Genomic DNA, 8,211 nt, shown 5'->3' on the forward strand with positions numbered 1-8,211 from the left:
TATACCGCAGCCGCTCTCGAGCTCTTTTGTTTTTTAAAAAATATGACACTTAGTGAAATTTTATTTATGAGAGAAGCAACTCCAACAATTCTCTTTATTTTAAAGAGCATTTTTAAAAATATAGAGAACATCTTCAATAATAAAAAATAATAATAAATTTTATTTGTATCTAATAGAGTCCTCATATTTATTTGTTATCTTATTATACTTTTTCTTTTTTCTAATTTTGTTATTTTATATTGCCTCCTTTTTTCTAGTTTACGTCGTTAATTTTTTTTCAAATCCATTTACTTTTTTCTTAACTGAGCACTAACAACTTATTTGTCAAAAAAGAACAACAAAGAATCAAATACCCAAGTAATATTTCATAATCAAGAACAAAAAGAACACAGAAACAAACATATATTTGACATTTCTACACATTACTCACCAAAAACCAGTAAAAGCAGTTCACTGTTTTACAAATCTTCCTTGCTGCCTACTATATGTTTAACACTCTTTTTGATAAGTAAGATCAATGATTTTTTTTAATAAGTTGTTGCTTGCTGCCTTGTAATTAAGGCTAAGATAAGATAAATTGACGTTAAATTTGAAATGGTCCCTCATATTTCTTTTTGTTTCACTGTTTTTTAACTTTTTTATCCTGTGGTTTCTTGTCTGATTTCGAACTGTAATTTCTATCTTGTACTGTTCATCTTACTTTCAAACAATCATAACTGAAGATAAATAAAAATATCATCTTTGAGTGTTGGGTTAAAAAAGTAGAAATTAAATTGGAATGAATTGATAACATTAATGAGGAATCTGCAACCATTGACTGAATAGAATAATCAGATACAAAGAAATAGAGGTTAATAATAGAAGAGAAAGCCTTAAACACTAAAATAACATAAGTGGCCTTTATATAAGGAAACTAAACAATAAAGGTAAAGACTATACTATCCTGCAATAGCATCTTAATTTCGCTAACATGAATATCTATAGTTCCATCTTGGACACCTTGCGAATTGATTTTAATAAATGAAAATGAGATGAACAACATAAAAGAAATTGACGAATATGAACTTTGCTTTTTTTGACAATCACGTGTAGAAATAATCCAAGAAGAAAAATTTTAATTCTAAAATTAAAGAGAAAATGAAGGAAAGTGGTGAGTGATAATAGCACGTTGTTGTTCTTTAAAGATAAAGAGCTCGTTTGGGTCTCTAGATGTGGAGAGCCAAACAAACTCTCTATTTTTATTTTTTAAAACTATTGAAGCAATAATTTGTAATTTCACTCTTTATAATAAAGAGTTTGAACTTATAAAGAGACCATTGTGGATGCTCTTATACTATTTTTAGATACTTGCATTATCATAAATGGGACTTTTTTTCCTTGTCATATATTAGAGGAAATTGCACTTTGTGACTCATACTTTATAAAGTTATATGTTAGTGACTTAAAAATTAATTATATATATAGTAATCTCTCATAATCTTTTTAAAATTATCATTTATACGTCAACATATTTTTAGTTCTATTTTACCCGTCTATGCCTACACACATTGATTATACATGTTGTTACTTGACTTCTCTTGTACCTTACTCGGGTTCCAGTAATTACAGAGATATAACAATCAACTACCACTACCACCATCATTGCCACAAAAATCACCTTAACCAACAAACTATCTTCCTTCTTCTTCACTACCTGAAATACCCCATAATTCTGTGACATCAATTGTTGACGTATGATGTGTGAGTTGTCAGCATCTTTCATGACACATGTGATATATAAAGAGTTAAGTGAAATCAAAGTTATATGGATTACGGATTTAATAATTTGATAGGAATGGGAAGGTTAGATGTTAAGCAAAGCAATGAAACGAAATGTGAGAACATGTCACTCAACGAATTGATCACGGATAGAATAGAATTCCGTAAATTCTTAAGATGAGATGAATATGTACGAGTCATATATGGAGTGACATAGTGAGTATTCAAATTGGAGTTAATTCGAAATCGTTTCGATGCGTTTCGAAGAAGTTTTAGTACAGTGCGCAGGTACTGCCTGCACACTGACACTGTTTAGTAAAACAATGATCTCTCCCAATTGAACCGTTGGATCGAGATGAAATTTGACAAAGGCGTTTCTAAGAGATACATCTATAAATTGAACGTTGGAAATTTGAATCTGATAAGTTTTGCGTAGTGTGCGAACGCACACCCTGAAATTTAAGGAGTGTGCGAACGCACACTCAATGTGTGTGAATGCACACATTCTAGGTCGGCAGCAGGGACTATAAATACGACCCTGAACGTTCCAGAAGAGAGGAAAATCATTTTCTTTCGTTCTAAAAGCTCTAAAAAGACCCTAGAATTCGTCCTCAAACCCTAGAAACACCATTCTTACATCAAATTATGATCATTTTTGGGATTTTTCTTTCTTAGAATTGGCCGAAAAAGAAGCAACGCTATGGATACCATGACCGATCACCATCGATAAAAAAGAATCTTTCTAATGAACTTCGAGTCAGTGGGGCCTCGAATCAAGTTTTGAATTAAGGAAAACAAGTGTGGAGCATGGTAATTCAAGTGCAGACAGCGGATAAGTTGAATTATATCGATGGTTCTTCAGCGAGACTGAAATTCTTGATGATTTTCTAATCAGTTGAGGTAATTACTTTAATTTGGAATTCGATTTTTGATAATTATAGGTTATTATTCAATAATTGAAGTTAGGGTTTTGTGCGGCTTCATCGATTTAACATTTTAGAATTTAGATTAAGTGTTTTGAATACGTTTTTGGATGGATATGTATGTTAAGGTTGTCCTCGAAGCAGAAATTGAAGCGGGAGTAGGTCGATTTGGCCCGGGATTGGAAATCCTGTGGCTGTGCGATCGCACAGTCAGCTGTGCGATCGCACAGTCAGCTGTGCGAACGCATAGTTAGTCGTGCACTTACACGACGACTTGTTCGATGCTTTTTTCAATATTTTTGACCTGTAATCGCATTATACATCCGAGGTGGATTCGAATGAATCTAAAGGGTAATTGAAAATGCTTTGGACTAAGAATAACTAGGGTTTAAAGCCCGAAGTTGTATAAAACCCTAAAGGTAGAGCAAAGCAAGAAAACATGATATCGGTTTTAGTCCTAGACCTAGGATTTCATAGTAAGTTTGCATTTATGAATTAAACCCATTCTGATACTATGATGTAACAGTGGATTCGACGAACTACGAGATTGACGAGTTCAAGTATTCGGAGGGAATCAATCAACGTATTTACATATATAGCTGCGGTGCATAGCGTTTACTGTGAGTACACTTTATTATCGTAGATATTCATAAAGCCAAGTATTTTCATATACTAAAGGCTATATGAATAATATATTTTATATTTGGATCATATGTTGTTTGGTATGTTTGAAAAGTATTATGCTATTTATGTTTTGAAATGTTTGTTTACAAAAAATATGTCATTTTAAGAATACCATAATTATATGATAGATAATTCAAGTATTAAAAGTACGGGGAAAGGGCAAAGTAAATATAATAAACGAATATCGAACAATATACAGATATAGAAGTATAATACATTCCTATATGTACTAATAATCAAATATCGATAAAGATAAACCAAGCATAATACGTAATATCCAATATTGAACAATAAACAAGTAAGGAAACATAGTACGTTCCTATACGTACTATTAATTATAATGAATATCCATGCATGCATGATGTATGCTTGTAGATTGTATTGTTCATGTCATGGTCCAAACATGGATCAATATAACTAGAAATAAAGTACCGGAACGGTCAACAACAGTAGCGAAAAAGTTGTGCTATTATATACTCAATAATAAGTTCTGAGACACGAGGTAACTCGGTAGAATTATCCCGGAACCTATATCTCACTCGCATTCAATAAAGGTCCTGGGGACTCATATGAAAATAAAAGTCAAACATAAAGTACTGAGAACCAATTATGTAAACAATAATCATGACAGGAGAAATAAAATACATCGGTTGGCTTTGCTATCGATGTCAGGTGATCAAGATACATCGGTTGGCTTTGCTATTGATGTCAGGTGATTGTAATACATCGGTTGGCGTTGCTATCGATGTCAGACAAATAAATTTAAAGAAATGTAACTAGAAACGAAAAATATCGAACATAAATAAAGAACGAAATATTTATATGATAGTTTTGAAGGTATATGGTATGCGAGTTTAAATGAAGTAAGAGTTTTGGTATGATTTATATTGAGTATGAATTATCTTTATCTTAAGTATGACTTGAAAAGACTTTATTTTACATAAAGCGGATTTATAATGTTTCCCCCCTTTATGTAATATTTACTTGTAATATTTTGTACTCACTCAGTTTTATACTGACCCCGTTGTTCCTCCAAATTTTCAGGTTTAGTAAGTTATGGTCTGAAGAAGTAAGCTTCCGAAGTTTTCATTCCTCGCGAGTCACTTCATGCGAGATTTGAAATAAAGATCCTTGTTTTAGAAGTCCGCAGTAGACTAGAGTTTCTTTGACCATGTAATTATATTTAAGTGTTTTAACTCTAATGCTTTTATAAATGGAATCACATGTATTACAAAATTGTTTTATGAATAAAAGTATGTTTTGAAAAGCGAAAAAAAAAAATTACAGTATTTTTAGGCTTGCTACGGGTTTCGGAGCTAGCACTCTCATTCCCTAGCACCGGTCTCGGCCCATGAAATTGGATCGTGACACTACCGCTGCCATTGGAGTCTGATCAATTGACGGCTCTGCTAACAGTGCTTAAAAATTATCATCATTAGGATTTGAATTAGACCTAATTGTTTCAAAGTGGTTGAAAGTGTCATGATTCTGCTGCTAATGATGGTGTTAGATAGATTGAACACAGCGCCAGATTTATTTGAAGAGTCTGATGGCTTACTGATCAATTAAGTTTCACTTTCTCCCAAGAAAAACACAAACATTAGCAACAAACTCAACCTTATTTTCATCAATGGCTCTTCCTCTCCTGAAATCCCTGGCACTTAGGTCCTCTTTTAGGGTCGGACTACAGTCCATCATTGGACCGGTCCAGCGCAAGAAGAGCAGAGTATTGTGGCGGCTGAATAAGACAAAACAAACTAGTTATCTGTAGAACTGGTTAAAAGACAAAATAATTATACATGTGATATTTTTCAAACCTCTTCTCATCAAATAGAGAGTGAATACAATTTCTCCTAGCAAATTATGTACACTTGATATTATGACATATTTCAAACCCAGTCTCATCAATTTAGAAGGTGGATACACTCTCCGAGAGATAAACAGTAGATCTCGTTAAAAAATATCATATAAAAACAATTTTTTTACATGTGATATTTTTCCAAACCACTCTCATCAATATAGAGAGTGGATATACTCTCCTCAAGATATATAGTAGATAACAATAAATATCAGTTGATAACGTAGATATATGTATTCAAAAACAAATATTAGTACTGAATTTATATATATATTTTTCTCTGAAAAATCATGTTTCTCTACAAAACATAATTATTATAATGTAGTGTATGTCATATATTACTATCTATAGAATTAATAAAACTAATATGTTTAATTTTAATCAATGTTTTGCAATAATCCTAAAAGTATTACGATAATTGGATCGTAACACAAGTCCTAAAACATTGTAATAATTAAAAATAAATGATCAGTACATATAACAAATTGAGAAACATACGAACAATATTCTTGATATAATATTAAAATTAATTAATTTGGATAGACTTTATCATTTTAATCTTTAAATTATGTTAACATTTAAAAAGAAATAATATACTAAAATTATATGAGGGTATATAAAAAATATACAAATAGTAGACATATTATACTAAAAAACAATAACAACAATAGTAGTAGTAAACAACAATAATAATAGGGGAAAACAACAAGAAAAGCATTAAACAATATCAACAACATAAAAGAAAAATAACAGCAAGTTCACAATAAAAATAAGCGATTTCATAAATTAATTTCAGCTAGAAATCAATTTCATAAAGTATGCAAATATACATATTGTATATTAAAATATACATAAAATATACTAGAATATACATAATGTATATTGGAGGTATATATAAAGAAAACAAAAAATATACATATTGTATATTAAAAGTACACATGGAGTATACCAAAATTAATTATTTTTAGTAGCTATATTTTCTAATTGCAAACTATTCAACCAAATCAACAACTACATTAACACAAGCAGCAAACAGAAGTACCAAATAGGGGATTTGACACTTTTAATGGTTAATCATTTACTAGTTCATTCTTTTGAGCATTTCATCAAACAAATGGCATTGGAAAGAACACACACCCATCTACTATAGCTAACTATCTAAACCAACAGATATAATCCAAGAAATAATAGCTGATATTATATGTTGATTTGGCATACGTTGATTTTGAGCTTTAAAATTTAGAAATAGTAGCTGAATCGATTTCAAGCTCAAATCGATTTCAGCTTGAAATTGATCTGAAATCAGTTTCAAGCTCAAATTGATTTGAAGATGAAATCAACTTTAGATCTAACCGAAGATTATGATTTTTAAAAGTTTTGGTTATAAAATTAAAAAACAATCCAGAGAAAGAGGATAAACTTATCAATGATTTTGAGTTTGGGTCGATGATCTTAGATTTGCGACCTTGTTGTAGAAATCGTGATTTAAGACTTTATTTTCTTCTTGTTGGATAAACCGTGATATCTGAGATCATGTTTTGGATGAAATTGTTTTGAAGAATAACGTGTTAAAACAATTTTGGAAGTTATAAAAGTGTTGTTTCCAATAAAAAAAACACCCATATATTTGAGATTGTTATGGCATTTTGGGTAATTTTCAATTTTTCCTTTTCTTTTATCACTTATAAGAATGCTCAAGTTTTTGATTGACCAATTATAGAATTAACATGTTCGGAGCAAAAGCATGCCAAAAGAACCAATCTTAAAGCATTGAGAAATAGAAATTCAGTTACTTCACTTGAAAGCTACTTATGAATCCAAAGGTCATAAACTGCCTAGCTCCCCTCCATCTGCAATATCTATCTAATTAGGATCAACCTAAATGGCAATCTCACTTCCAAACACAGGGACGATAATTTTAATAATAACTTGAAGCACATTGATCACAGGGACAGGGAAGTTACGACCTGCTGGCTTGGACTGAACGAATTTGCAGACCTGAGCCATGAAGAATTCAAGAGCAAGTACTTGGGATTGAAAGCCGGCAACTCAAAATCCATTGACTGGAGGAAAAAAAGCTGTTACTCCAGTGAAGAACCAAGGGTCGTGTAGTAGCTGTTGGGCGTTCTCAATAGTTGCAGCTGTTGAAGGCATAAACTTGTGACAAGAAATTTAACTTCACTGTCCGAGCAAGAGCTGATATACTGCGACATATCTTTTAACAAAGGGTGCAACAGCAGCCTCGTATTGTGTATAAGGAGGGAGACTACCCATATCTAACAGTGCATCGTGATGTGTAGGTAAAATGGCGGTGTTTAGTGTAAATATAATATCGATTGGGTTGTTAGAAAGATGATGTGTTGAGGAAGAGATGAAGCTAGTGAGCATCAACGGTTACCATGATGTGCCAGAAAATAAGGAACTAGCTCACCACCCCCTCTCAGTGTAGCTATTGAGGCTTCCGGGAGACATTTCCAATTTTACAGTGGGGTAAAAAATGACATTTTAAAAATCATTGTATCTCGGTATTAGATAACTTAAATGCAAGAAAATAACGGTCATTTTGATGGGTAAAAGTAATTATCCCTAAAAAAACCTCTGAAAAATGGAGTGCAAAGGTGCTCATTCGAATGGAGTAGCAGCAGAGAGGTATGCGTCGTCAAAGGGGCAAGATAAGATCATTGCCTGGGAAACAGAGGGGGGCGAAAAGGGGCTCATTCGAATGAAAAGAAACACAGGAAAACCACAAGGGCTTTGTGGGATCAACAAAATGGCTTCATAAGTGACCATTTTTCATTCATGAAATTCTCATCCTAATCCTTGTCTACTTTCTTATATCACTAAAATAACATTCAACAAATTATGCTGCTTGCTTGCTCAAGGTCCGTTAGACGTGTAAACATAAACACAGACGAGAGTATGCACACCAATGAAGACTCATACATAATAAAGATGCTAAAGGTTTGCATATGCTTGTATAGCAAATGA

At 32.2% G+C, this 8,211-nt stretch overlaps 1 long non-coding RNA gene across 1 annotated transcript; it reads right to left on the reverse strand.

The window, feature by feature from the left end:
• Positions 1-4,553: 4,553 nt before the first annotated feature.
• Positions 4,554-6,849, reverse strand: LOC126678314 (uncharacterized). The gene is made up of 2 exons (XR_008790607.1): positions 6,689-6,849; positions 4,554-5,103 (listed from the first exon to the last, which is right to left on the reverse strand). It is a non-coding gene; the product is annotated as an uncharacterized LOC126678314 (long non-coding RNA).
• Positions 6,850-8,211: the final 1,362 nt, after the last annotated feature.

The sequence above is a fragment of the Mercurialis annua genome, linkage group LG4 (genome assembly GCF_937616625.2).
Source record: "Mercurialis annua linkage group LG4, ddMerAnnu1.2, whole genome shotgun sequence".
Classification (NCBI taxonomy): domain Eukaryota; kingdom Viridiplantae; phylum Streptophyta; class Magnoliopsida; order Malpighiales; family Euphorbiaceae; genus Mercurialis; species Mercurialis annua.